This window comes from Barbus barbus, assembly GCF_936440315.1.
Source record: "Barbus barbus genome assembly, chromosome: 1".
Taxonomy (NCBI): domain Eukaryota; kingdom Metazoa; phylum Chordata; class Actinopteri; order Cypriniformes; family Cyprinidae; genus Barbus; species Barbus barbus.
In genome coordinates, this window is record NC_136729.1 from 42,706,977 (window position 1) to 42,722,137 (window position 15,161).

Here is a 15,161-nt window from a genome sequence, read left to right on the forward strand (position 1 = left end):
TCGTGATTCAGATGAGATGAGTTTTTCCACTTGAAAAAGCAATATTATTGATAGAGAACTCATTTTAGCCAGAAGCAACAGTTTGAAGTTAAAAGCGTCTTGAGCAGGGCTGTCCAAACTCGGTCCTGGAGGGCCGGTGTCCTGCAGAGTTTAGCTCCAACCCTAATTAAACACACCTGAAGCAGCTAATCAAACTCTTACTAGGCATATAGAAGCTTCCATGCAGGTGTGTTGAGGCAAGTTGGAGCTACACGCTGCAGGACACCGAGTTTGGACAGCCCTGGTCTTGAGGGATTGTTTATTACAAACACTCAACATTTCACAAGACATTACCTGATGGACTGGAGTCACGTGGACTGTGATGTTTTTTTTTTTTTAATCAGCTTTTGGACTCATTCTGACGGCACCCATTCATTGCAGAGGATCCATTGGTGACCAAGTGATGTAAGGCTGAATTTCTATAAGTCTGTTCTGACCAGAAAACAACTCCTCTACGTGGGCTTTGGGTAAGTACATTTTCATTTTGGGTAACTTATTCTAGTGTTTCCAAAGTCTATATGATGATTTAGAAAAACCATTATCTAGTTATAAAATACTGGTAGTCATGGAACACAAAATCGTTCTCATTTATTGTTCACAAAGTATGAGAATACTGTCACATATGATGGTGTAAATTTAAGTATTCCTAATTTCAGTGGTAGAAATAGGAAAGGGAATAAAAAAAGCATTTGTAATGAAAGTATGACAACCACTGGCACATTTTGGATGGCTCCCTGAATTAAAACTCATGATCCATATCATCAGCTTCACAGTATCTCTAAGACAGGGGTGTCAATCCTTCAGCTGGAGGGCCACACTTCTGCAGACTTGAGCTGCAACCCTAATTAAACACACAAGAGATTTCTGAATCGTCAGGATTTCTTCAGTTACAGACAGGAGGGTTGGAGTTAAACTCTGCAGACGTGGCCCTACTGGAGCAGGTTTTGACACTCCTGCTGAAGGGCCTTACCCGGGTGTCACAATCCAAAATGAGCAATGCTGGGAAACTTCAGGACCAACACAGAACAACTGAGTTATGACTACACATAGCTTTACTATTAAACTGATCAATGTCAAGTCAAAATTAGTTGTATAGCTCTTTACAAAATGAATGAATGATGCATTTATATAGCGTTTTATTGTGTATTGCTGTACACCTAAAGCGCTTTACAATCATGTGGGGGGGGGTCTCTCCTCAACCACCACCAGTGTGCAGCATCCACTTGGATGATCCGACGGCAGCCACACTATAACGGCGCCAGTGCGCTCGCCACACACCAGATACAGGTGGAGAGGAGAGAGAGTCATTGAGCCAATCAAGTGGATGGAGATTGTTAGGAGGCCATGATAGACAAGGGCCAGTGGAGGGAATTTGGCCAGGACACCCCTACTCTTTACGAGAGGTGCCATTGGATTTTTAATGACCACAGAGAGTCAGGACCTCGGTTTAACGTCTCATCCGAAAGACGGTGCTTTTTGACATTATAGTGTCCCCGTCACTACACTGGGGGGTTAGGACCCACACAGACCACAATACATATTGTTACAAAGCAACTTTACAGAAAATGATGCTAATGTTTAAAATATCTTGATATCTTCACGCTTTAAATTCACAAATAGGAGATTATAGCTGGGTGAGAAAATGGCTTATAGTTTTCTTTTTCTTTCTTTCTCTTTTTAGCTTTCCTTTCTTTGTATGTGGATAAAGTTACTTGTCCAACTTTATATAAACAGCTTGGAAATAATATAGTTACATTATGCAAAATAAAATATTAGGCAGTTCAGATTTTGTATATATTAATTTACATGGGTATAAAAAGCCTGGGACCTAAAAACTGATATATCAGTAAAATATGTTTTTCCCAAATAAATAAATACATAAAAATGAATTAATCATTTTAAGAATCTTGTTATCCAAACAATGAAATCATAAATATTCCTGGGTCTCGGTAGCAATACTAAAGTTTATATTTTATGATGATGATAATACAATCAGGCTGCCGAGATTTGCTATATACTGGTTTATGTGAGTATTTGCATTTATAGCAGGATGTACTCCATATCCAATTTTTAATATATCTTTGGGCAATAATATAGTTTGACGATAACAATCAAGTATTTGAGATTTGCTTATAGTCTTCATACTGCTTGACGTGTCTATGTTTCAGGTGTCTTGACATTTTGGATCTGCCCATACTAGGCTAACTGTATTTGATATTAATTATTATCTGATATTAAATTCAAAAGAATTAGAAGAGTTAGGATTAAAAGAATGCTAATTCTTGACCACTCTGAAAACTGTTATAGGCCCTGATGAACACCTCCAGAGTTCAATTTAGGACGCAGGCTCAGTGATAACCATCAAAATCTAATTATAAGCTTTCTTCATTGTTCAGATTCCCTTTTATTATCTGCAGATGGTCTTTGCTGCAAAGTAAATCGAGTAGGGACAGTTCATAAGTCTCCCAGTGTAGTCAAGCTGCCTTCACATTTACTTGGGCCAGTAAAAACCCTGACACCTGGAGCCTGGATCTGGACACAGCAGCGGACTGACCTGAGCTCTGCCTGGAGCCTCATAAACATGCTTTCATAAGATTTGCTGCTATCCTTTGATCAAAAATTCATTTCAGGTGCCATAACGAATTATGTTACCGTTAATTGGGTTTTTTTTTTTTTCAATTACAGCTGATATTCCAGAGTTCAGTAAAATACTTGGTGAGCTCAAAGAGAAGCCGAAAGATCAAGTCCGTATCACTATTAGTGTGAGCTCACCAGACAGACATCCCAGAATTCAATTATTCACCACAGCCAGGGGACATTTAATTAGACGTCCATCAGGCAGAGGTGAGGTAATACACTCTGATTATAATTATGATTGATAACCCTGTGTGATAAAATGTCCTTTGCTGAGTGTTTGTTTTCTTCATTTTGCAAGGCATTATCATGAACATCACAAGGGGGGTGTAATGGGTTACGTATTACATGATGTTAACCCATAACCTGCAGTCTGATGATAACGTTTGTTTTATGGCAAGACACTAATGGCAAAACCACTTTCAGATCCTGGTTAATTTTGAGGTTTTGAGCTATTTGGCTTCAATAACTTCAATTCAGACTTCTCTCAAACTAGTGCAAAGAAAACATCCAAAATGCACATTTAAGAGAAATGTATCTATTTGGGTCTGTAAATTTGAATTACAATGCATATCGCAACAGGCAGTTTTCTTAAAACTAGTCTTTTTCTCCTGCGCTGTGCTTTAAATCCTTGGAAGCTTTTTATCTCACAATTCAGACTTCTTTCTTGCAATTCTGAGAAAAAAGACAGAATTATGAGCTATAAACTCAGAGAAATTTGCAGTTGCGAGAGTTTTTTTTTTTTTTTTTTTTTTTTTTTAACTTAAGAAAAAAAAAAAGATTTTGTGGCAGAAACAAAAAATCCACAGAATTCAGAGAGAAACGTCAGAATTACGAGATGTAAACTCGGGAAAGAAAGTTTATAAATTACAGTTTGACCATTTTATTTTCACAGAACTGTGAGTTTATAGCTGACAATTTTTACTTATTTCTCGCAATTCTGACTTAATTGTGAGATATAAACTAGGAACTGCAAGATATAAACTAAATTGTGAGAGATAAATGTGCAATTACAAGAAAAAAGTCAGAACTGTGAGAGGAAAAAGTCATTTTTTTTCATGGCAGAAATAAAATATTTGATAACTCAGAATTTAGATGTAAATTTGGAATTGCAAGAAAGTAAGTCCTGGATTCTGAGTTTATATCCATTTCTGTTTTATGGAGCGATTAAAAAGAGGTCATCAATTTTGAACCTGGCTTTATCCAGTGTTCACATTTCTGTTCTCAGAATGTATGCAAATGTGTGCATATATGATTAGATAAAGCCTCATTTGCATATTTAAACGCAACACTTCAGAAAACTTGTAATACAAAACAGTTGTCTTAATGTACTGTGATTAATCAACTGGGGACATTATGGCCATATCTATAGTGTCTTGCCTTAAAATAAACAGTGCTTTTAACGATATTAAATATAATAGACAGACCATACACTATATTTCCCCTGAACTCTTCCCTCTCATAATGGTCTTGGGGAAAAGCCCCCCTCAACCCACTTTAATGAGGCAAATCTCTGATATTGGCTGACATTTTAAAATCCTCTTCCTGAATGGCAGTGCCAGCAGTCATCTTTACAAGAGATTTCTGCTGAAGGTCTTTGCGATGATGGAGGGCATTATAATGGCCTTGGTGTCAGTGTGAATAGGAGCCGGTGGCTTAAGAGTAAAACCTCACCTTACAGATGAGCTCGGGGATCCCAAGATGCTTTGGGTCTTGAAGCCCGTTCATTTTACAGGTGGGTTTAGACCAGATGCCCTCCGCTCTACTGAGATTTAGGGTGACTAAAGAGGGGAGGGGGGGTCATGTCATGTATTGGTCATTGTCAACAAAGAGAAAAGCAATAAAGAGTGAGTCTCCATTTCAACTGCGTCTACTGCCATTATAAAGCCTAATGTCTGAAAACATTCCGTTGTGCTCCGTTAACACCAGATTGAATAAAAATAGCAATAGGATCCACAGTACTATGAAGTTCTAGAAGGGTCATCCCTACATTTACGTTTTTCTTGTCATCTGTTTAACACCATAACATCTTCTGTCATATTTGATGCATGAATTAGTAGTTATCTAAATGATCAGCATAATCAAAAATATTGAAAACCTATTGTAACCAATATTCTATACACCTTCTTTCATGTGATTGATAGTTTGTGCTTTTAAGAAAATAAAAGGCCTTTTAATATGAATATTAATCATTTCTGTAGTTAATTGCAGAATTGCTTTACTGATGTTAATGTTACAAATGTAGGCCTACATTAAGACTTTTCTCCCTGAGAAAAAACGTGGAACTAAACAATAAAAAGGACATGCCATATCATGACATAAGACAATTTACTGATGCATTATTACTCATGAACAAATAAAAGGTCTGATATTTGCATACCAGTGTACCATTGCAAAGTTCTCAATGAATATGACATCTGATGTTTGCGTAATTGTCACATATGCAAATATAGTCTCCAATACAGCAATTTCATTGGCTGCTGTACATGTTGTTGCATTAACGGGGACAAACATGTGATTGTTGACATGGTCAAATTTCAGGCGATCCGTTTAAAGACTTTTGGCTTTGCCATGAACAAAGTCGCATCTTCAACCAACGCTCGATTAGTGGTGTTTTCTTCCTTAATGAGTCAGTGTTATTAAACAAGTCTGATAGGAGTGAATGACTCGATGACTACGTTTACATGGACATCAGTAATCTAATTATTTACCTTATTCTGAATAAGATATTATGATTAAGGTGTTTACATGAGTTGCTTTCATATTCCCGTTTTACATATTATAGTTCATAGATCGAACAGCACACGCCATTACGACGCCATCCGGCATCCCCTCCAGAATTATATGTTGATACATGAAATTCTGGAGGGGACGCCGGATGGCGTCGTAATGGCGTATGCTGTTCGAGAGGCTGGTATGCATGTTTTGGGTGTTTAATTTTTTATTTTACGAAAGCTTCAGTGCAGTTAAATATTTGTCATGCTATACATGCAAACAGACGACGACTTTGTTGAAGCCATGCTTTTTTGTTTGCCGTCAAACGGTTGACTGCTGCGTGTGTATCCTGTTGCAAAATGGGGCATAAAGTCCTACACCACTGTAATAGTGTGATTTAGTATACATGTCTGTACTGCACTTTGATAATGCGACTAAAATGTGTCTTAATTTGATTTGTTAACTTCGAGTATGACTTTAGCCGGATTAAGGTATAAGCAAAAATCTGTTTACATGGTAGATTCTTAATCAGAGTATTGTGTTAAAATCGGAATATTGTTGTCCATGTTAACGTACTGAGTGACTCATTCACAACTTGTCGCCATCTACTGGCGCAACAATGTAACTTGCAGAAAATCTTCACCTCTAATGCAGACCTACACGCTGTCAATAATACTAACATATTGAGTAGGTACCTAGTTTGTTCTATATAGTATGAATCAGCGGCTCCGGTATGACTGTGTTTCATGAATATAATCTATACTTACCACATTGGTCATGTTGTCAATGTTATGTGACCTACCAGCGTAAATTGCATTGCTTCACTGGATAGTAAAGTGTCCATTGATGCAAACTTAAGAATCTTGGTGGAAAGAGGTCATGCACTTTTAGTAGGTCGCTGGACTTTTAGTATTTTACAAATATGCCTGTGAATTTGGACATGCTAGGCTACGGTTTTCACTTACTATAAAATAGGGAAATATACAAATTTTGATGCATCCACACTCTGTCTGAACAAACTGGGGAAAAAATAATTGGTGTAGGATTTACCTTGAAACTATTTTAACTCAAAGTAAATTTGCTCGTAAAGTTCACATCTTACAAAGAAATGGTATCTCACTGAATTAAAGTTCAAGTAGAAAGACTGAAATAATATTTTCTTGTAAAACGTACTCCAGTAGTCTTTGTTTTTTTACAAATTTGAAAAATCTTTTTTTTTTTTTATTTCACCTAGAAGCGGAGTGCTTAAAAATATTTAATTGCTGATGGCAAATCATATATTGCATAAAATAGTGTTTAAATCAGGATATTATTAATAACGTACCTTCATCCCTTATTTAAAAAACAAAACAAACCAATTGTCGACTATTACCTAATTTTAATAATCACATGATTTGTCTATAATGTGGCATGAATAAAGTTGCTTTATTGCCTTTCTTGGAACACAACCCGAGATGAGTTTGAAAATGAGATGTGCGAAGATCAAAAGCACTACACAGATGCATATGACCCACTTATTATTTACGCTGTTGTTCACTGCTGTTCACAGTCCTTCCTCATTATTTACAACATAATCATAACCTTGTTTTGCATGCGATTATGGTTGCGTAGCTTCAGGGCACCATTGTGTTTGAGAAGTCTGTTTCACTAGAATTGCCCTTAAACAGTGTTCTGGGAAAATCGGAGTATTACTAACAATTATTGGCATGCTTTTTTTCAACGGGCACCTTAAGTGTTGGGTATCGACTGTCGTGTATCGATTTCACAGCTTGTCACTTGGGATTCAACGCTCATCGACTCAGAACACTTCAAACAAGCCCTCAATCACCGACACGCTCTCCACATGCATATGTGAGCACAACTATCAGTGCAACTCAGGCAGGAGGATTTTATTCTAAATAGCATCGTGATCTGAAATAGAAAAATTAAAGCATGATTTGACAAAAAAGTAGATAGTTTGCTGCTGTCATCCACTGAAATGGTTTCATTTAATCCTGACTAGTTAAAAAAAACTGCCAAACACAAACATGTATCACATTTATTGACCGATTTGTGTTTATAGGAAATGCATGATGACATAGTGAATAAGGCATGACATTATTTAATAATTTAAGTGCTATTAATGTTGCTGAATAATACGACACATCACTGAAATCTTTTCATTGCCTTCTACGTGAAATCCATTATAATGTTAGGTACTAGGCGATCAGTCATATGAGGCATTATTACATGATTGATTAATGTACAAATACAAGCAATACCTTTAACTTTTTTAAACCACAAACTATGACAGAAGCAGCATTGAAACTTTACCTGCCATTAGAATTCATACTCGCATTCATCTACAAATGTAACTAGGCACAAAATTCACAGTAGAACGTTCATTAAAAATGAAGTATTGCATGTCAACAAATTTAATTTGAAAGACAAAGATAAATCAGCAGCTGATGTCAGATTATAAATGAACATGAGGGGCATCAGATACTTAGTGCAGAGCTATTCAGAAATGAATCAGGTTTCATCAACAGATGAGATGTAGTCATTTTTACGATGAGTACCCAGACGAAAAGTCCAGTTTAGACATGAATTCTCGAGCTGGTCCAGGTCTGTTTATGGTCTTTAGTGTTTCTCAGGTGCTGGTGAAGCTGGTTGAACGTCTTGATGGCTAAAGCAGGAAAAACAGCTTAAAGCAGTATTAAGACGGTCTGCTGGTTTTAACAGGCCTCCCAGTGTGGTTTTAGGTATTTTTTTTTGGCTGGTCAGGCTGGAAGAGACCAGTTGAAGACCAGCTTGGTCAGTTTGAGAGGTAATCGTAAATCATCTTAGACATGTTTTAAGCTGTGTCAGCGAGGTATAGTGACCCAAATGACCTTACGACAGCAATTACTTACTGCCGCTACTTTCCAAGGGTGGGTGTACTCCATATCCGTCAAACAAAATGATAATGAGAGTCAGTGATGTATATGCGAATGATGTACCTGATGATTTTGGTATAAATTACCTCTAATCATTGTGCAGAAAAACAGAAAGCACAGGCTTTTGTATCAGGTTATTAAGTTGAAATGCTAAATGTAGAAGATAAGAAAATGGTGAAATTACAAAGGAAAATCTAGCCAAGTGTGAAGAAGTCAGACAGTTGACATAAATTAATAAATAGGAAAATTATGTAATGGACACTTTTTGCAGATGCAAAGAGGACAAATGCATTTTTGTGTTTTTCTTAAAGCTAATTTTGGCTGCATATGTGTGGTCTTTCTATTTAATGGAGCAAACTATTCAGTGTTGAATGAATGTCAATGTCCTAAAGAACGACGAGTGCTTTTTATCCTTTGTATTTTGGATGTAATCGTTATGTTCTGGGTCAACTAATCCTAAAATGAATTCAAAACAATTAACCAAAAATAACATGACTTTAAAAAAAAAAAAAAAAACGGTAAACCATTTAACATGAATATTTTTTTACATATTACAAAAAAAGTAAACATGAGATCATACTATTTTTAAACTGGTTTTTAACAACTATTTTTTTTAAAACATCTGTTCAGTATTTCTGTATTTAATTTTTGTTTTGGAGTTTTTTTTTCTTTGTTTTTTTTTTGTGTGTGCATGGCATTTAAAACAAAAAGATAAAAATCATATGCATGAACTATTTTGGGTCTGTGCACCTGCCTTTAACCATGAGATGTGTGGGTCAAAGTGTCGAAACTTTGTGAGCACGTTAAAGACCATGAGAAATATTCACACAATTTCAAGTAAAAACAACCAAAGTAAACCAGTATTTTTGACAACGTCAACAAACTGACCAGAAACATAATGATTCCCCTTTTTGTAAACATTTATCCTGTATTTATTCCTTTCCTTTGTGCAAACATATATTTGTTTTGCTTTTGCACGATCATTCAGAAGTTTAGAGCTTTTTTTGTGACCGGTTTCAGGAATGGAACAAACAACTCCATTCACTAGCCTCTCAGCATACCTGTTATCTGAATTACATGCACCGTAACAATACCTGTTTACCATAATGCTGGGAATTTGCCAAATAGGAGACAGATTGATTGTATGACAGACAACTCAGTGAGCTTGACGGACAGAAGTCTGCAAATTGATTTGCTTGGCTATTTGGGCTGTCAGGAAGTTATCTGTCATAAGGTCATTATCAGTCATCATTTGATAATCATCGAGTCATTGATGAAGAAAGGATCCAAGAGTGTGTTTGTTCGCAGAACAGTTCTATTGCCATCCACGTCGATCAGGTACTGACTGGCACAGACTTGCGCTGCTGGTGGTCAGCAAGTGCTTTCTTCTTCCTCGGCCTCATTCTTCACTGTAAGAACAAACAACATGCAATTTATTTACAGCCAACTCATAAACAAGGTCATTACTGCTTCAATGGGCTCCTCCAATTAACTAAACAACCATTATTTCCAGACATGTCCATCATAATTACACTCTCGTGCATGACACTGGGAAATTAATATTCTATTCTAGCAGCATCTCTCTCTTTCTCGACTGGCTTTGGCTTCTTCCTACCCCTGCTTTTGATTTCTGAGAGCTCTGAAGGTCTGACCACAGTTACATAGAAGATGAAAGGTCAAAGGCTACCGACGAATCCTGCGGCACGTTCCCCAGATATAATGAGCACTCTCATTCTTCAACAGTTCATTAAGGTTTTTAGTCAAGCCTTATGCTCTCTGTGGAAAACAAATCCAGCTTATTAGCCAAATATGTATCTCTTTTTTCGCACCGTGTCTCTGTGGCTGCATGCAAATTTCACCCTTTATTTAAGGAGAAAATCACCGTTCCTCGTATTCCCCGAACTCTTCACTGTCTGCGTCAGACAGCTTAGCATATACAATGGGCTCGTCGGTGACTTCAGCCGCATAGCTAATGCACGACCTTTTGCGCTGCTTAATTCCGGAAGGATAAACATGCTAAATTATTCAAACACATAATTAACCGGGGAAACAATCAGCTGTATGAATAATAATCCGCAGTGGTAGACATTATAACTTTTGAGCATAAGAATAAGATGGATGTGGGTACCTTGGGCATGAGCTTATCAAATAAAGCTCGGTAAACGTACCCTGAATGAAATGAGTCAATCATTTTAATGTGCGAGAGAAGCCCTGAGGAGAACAAATAAGCAATCACTACATCACGCAGCGCGAGCAAATGAACCTGCTGCACAATTAGGCAGGGTCACATTCGGCGAGGGCTGCGAGCACTCCATGTGCTAATGAGCTCTGTGCGTGTCAGGGAAAGGGGGATGGAGAGAGAGAGAGAGAAATGGAGAGCGAGACAATTGCCGCCTGAATAAAGAGCCTACAACCACAGCACTTACGGATAGCTGTGGTTGTAGGCTAATAGCGCTTCATTAAGGACCCTTTCACACCACAGCTTTTGGTGCCATTTGACGTCAAAGTTCGGTTCATTTTCTCAAACATCAACCGAGTTCTCTTCAAAAGGTGGTCTGGGGTGCAATTTATTCGAACGCAGGTGTGGTTCACACTGGGTAGGAACTAGTGCTGTCAAACGATTAATCGCGCTTAAATCGCATCCAAAATAAAAGTTTTTGTTTAGATAATATATGTATGTGTACTATGCACGTGAGACAAACTGCTAAAAGAATTGTAAAAGATTTCTTTCATTATAGGGCAGCTTTTGACCACTTCAGTTTTGACACAAGCACTTAGCCTATACAAACACATCTGAACACACAGCCTTTCAAAGTACACTCCATTTGATAACATGTGCGAAGACCGTCGGACAACACATGGAAACTGAAAAGTTGTCTCCAGAAGTTATGAGTTACAAAAATGCCTTTTACTCTTTTAAACCAGAGTTGCAAGTACCTCTAAACCCATCTTTTCACTTTCTTGTTTGACTGTGAAACAATTGACCTATCGGTAAGCCCCTCCCCTCAAACGCAGACTAGCCAATGGTAGTAGAGTATCAGTTGCACGGAGAGCGGAACTCGGACATCTTTAGATTTCAGCACCAGAGAAACATTGGAAGATCCAAAGCTCGCATCGGTTTTATGGGGTTTATGCTTCAAAAATGGAAAAAGGATGTGCCTGGAGTACTTGTTACACTGATTCCGGGTATCCTGAGAGAATGGGCAATATAATTTATTACATTTCCTGAATCCAAAAACATTGATTTTCTGGTTGTCATACACTCATTAAGTTACAATTTTCATCTGCTTAAGCAGAACGTTAACGTTATCTTGTGCTTCAGCAAGGTATCTCTGGCTAAAACTAGCTAACGTTAAAGTTAGTGAGTCCATGATAACATACAAACCTAAAAAGCGGACTGTTCTCACAATTGTACAGTGTAAGTCAAAAACACATAAACGAAGGTCTACATTTCAGTGCCTCTCCATATTAAACTGGTTAAATGCACATTAATTTAATCGTACCCTGCGATACATGAACAGTGTTGATCCTGCTTGTTGTCATCCGCGATCGTGATGGCCAATGAAACTTCTCCCGCTTGCATTGTTGAATTGATGTTGATTGTGAGATAGAGGGATGTTCAGTTAAAATAGTTGACTTTATGATCATAGAATAAATATGACCTCAATTTTGCTCTATAGAATGAGCGAAATTGCTCCAAGGAATGAGTTCCCAAAATCCCTGTTTCACTAAACCATGAGACTCTTGAGACTCGGGGTGTTTACATGACACCGCTTTCATACAGTTATTATTTTTTTGTGTGTCTGTGTGTTTGTTTTGGCCATATTTTTTTTTTTTTTTTTTTACATGGCAACGGTGTTTTGAGGGCCTGAAAATGCGAACGTTTGAATACAAATTTCAAAGTGTAAGGTTATTAGTTTTTAATACAATTGTTGTCATGCAAACTTAGTCAAATTTAGCTTTTTTTTTTTTTTTTTCTAGCATGCAAAGTACCATTTTTCCACTATTACCTAGCCTGACATAAAAAAAAATAAACAAAAAAAATGTTGCATAGACTTTTAACCAAGATCCTACCCAGGTCACATGTGACAAGCAACAATCATATGAGACAAAAAACACTTAAGTGTGAAAACAGCTTAAAAGTCAGTCTTATATGAAGATAAAGAGTGCGAGATGATGTGCAGAAGATGCACATGAGGCCAGATGAGCAAGAGGGGAAGAGGCTGACAGACAGCCAGTAATAAGGGCAGTTAGCAGCAAACAAACACTCAGGTACGCCAGCCTCACCACGAGCCAACCGAACAGGCCCCATGGCGCAGGCTTTCAAAGCAAAGTCAAAGTTATTAAGTATTCAATCATATAAAAGGGAGAGGAAGTGTGAAAGGTTGCGGACCAAAGCACTTTTGCTCCAGTGCATTAAGAGGCTATGCAGCCGCTCCAAGTCTGCGTGAAAAGAAATAGATTGCCTCCCCAGAAGATGGCAGCTTCCCTGTAACCCCCTCCTTTTTTTCTCTTTAATAACTGCAATCTGCTGTGAAAATCTAATCCCAAGTACCATTTACGCTGCACCCAGATAACTTCTGCTTGGAAAAGCGTACAATATGAATATTTCATTCCCTGATATCCAAATAAACATGGCAGGCTTTCCATCAATCAGGGGACGTTGCAAGAAGTGAACTGGAAAGTGGAAATTGCTAATGAATAGCAAGGTTTGGGCGGGGGGGGCATGTCTTGTAAAAGCATCTCGGTTTTATTTCTCTTCTAAAATCTATACATTAAAAAAAACAAGCTCGAGCGCAGTGATAAACATCCCTCCTGATCATTTTGATCAAGGCTTGCCATTAAATGCGACCGTATATGCCCTCATCCGCAGCGGTATGAACACAACCGTAGCTTTCTGATGGAACGACTGAGGCTATTATAAGTTATTTATCACAACAAAGCAAGCGGTCATACGGTTCTGTATTTACTAAAAGCTGAATCTACTCAACCAAAGGATCAAGCCCCTTCTTCTTGGAAGAGTCCATCCATATACACGCTGCCTCGAATCGGGCTGTATGTCAGGTCTCAGCAGATTTGTAAGGCCACACCTGGCCTAAGAGCTCTAGTAATGACACTTAATGAAAGCTGGGAATCCATGCATGCAGAAGGAGCCCTGCCGGTCATAAATAAACCACAAGCCTACAAGCCATTTCCTCTCCTATCTATTTATTTGTATTTACTCTGTCCTGAAGGTACTTGGAGTGTCCTAGAAGAACATTAGCTGAGCTTTACTTTGGTATCAGAACTCAACAAATGGGCTGTGTGGATGTCGTTTGTCCTTTCTACTGGTCTCACATCTACCAACAAAAATTTACATGCACACAAAGGAATCGTTCACCCAAAAATTATTATTATTATTAATTTGTCATTATTTGCTTATCCTCATGTTGTTACAGACCTGTACGATTTTTTTTTTTTTTTTTTTTTTTTTTTTTTTTTTCTTCAGTGAAACATGAAAAATATTCAAGACCTTATTTCAATAGTCAAAGGGAACTAATGTGTCAAATAAGCACCGTAATAAAACCAACATAAAAATGGTTCATGAGTCAATGAAGTATGAGCGTGTTCACAATGAATTCTCTTAATCTAGTTTCAAACATATGCCAAGTTCTTAGAAATCAGAGATGTATAAAGTTAAGTAACATGTTTTTGTTAATTGGAATAAAACTGAAATAAAAGAAAATATTAATATACTTGATTAAAACTTAAAAATTAGAAATACTACCTTGACATTTACTTGAAATGAAATGACTTTAACTACTAAGATTACTAAAAAAAGCTAAATAGAAATATAACCAATCTAATAAAAATGAAAAAAAGCACAAAGCAAAATTACTAAAACTAAAATGAAAACAAAATATTCTCTGTATTAATGTCATGCGGTGTGACCATCAAGTAAAAATGATAAAACATGTAAACAATATAATACAAGTGTATAAAAGTCAAAAAATATTCTTACACCTTAAATGCAAACACGTGTATCTTAATCATTGTTTTTATAGTTATTGTTTCATAAAAAAAAAATAAAAAAAAAAAATATATATAATAATATACACACACACACACACACATATATACATACATACATACAGGTGCATCTAAAAAAATAAGAATATCACGAAAGTTTTTTTTTTTTTAAAAAGTGAAACTTTTATATATTATAGATTTAATTCCATGTAAAGTAAAACATTTCAAAAGTTTTGTTTTAATTTTGATGATTAGAGCTGATTAGATGATTAATAAAGATGATTAGAGGTGGCATGGAAGCGATCAGCCTGTGGCTCTGCTGAGGCACTATTGAGCCTTCAGCTCGTCTGTATTGTTGGATTGACTGTTTCTCATCTTTCTCTTGAAAATATCCGATAGATTCCATATGGGGTTCAGGTCAGGCATGTTGGCTGGCCAATCAAGCACAGTAATATCATGGTCCGCAAAACACTTGGAAGTGGTTTTGGCAGTGTGGGCAGGTGCTAAAGTCCTGCTGGAAAAGGAAATCGGCATCTCCACATAAAGCTTGTCAGCAGATGGAAGCATAAAGTGCTCCAAAATCTCCTGGTAGACGGCTGCATTGACTTCGGACTTGCTAAAACACAATGGACCAACACCAGCAGACGTCACGGCACCCCAAATCATCACTGACTTCAGAAACTTCACACTGGACTTCAAGCAGCTTTGATTCTGTGCCTCTCCAGCCTTCCTTCAGACTCCAGAGCTTGATTTCCAAATGAAATGCAAAATTTACTTTTATCTGAAAAGAGTGGCGGGAAAGCGAAAATGTGGAGAAAAAAAGGGAACTGCAAATGATCCCAAGCATAC

At 37.2% G+C, this 15,161-nt stretch overlaps 1 pseudogene across 1 annotated transcript in view; it reads right to left on the reverse strand.

Moving 5' to 3' along the window:
- Positions 1 to 8,986: 8,986 nt before the first annotated feature.
- The window catches only part of LOC306870409, a 202,268-nt pseudogene continuing 196,093 nt past the window's right edge, over positions 8,987 to 15,161 (reverse strand). Inside the window, exon 32 of the transcript in view lies at positions 8,987 to 9,712. The product of the transcript in view is annotated as an uncharacterized misc_RNA (transcript). The remainder of the gene's footprint in view (positions 9,713 to 15,161) is intronic.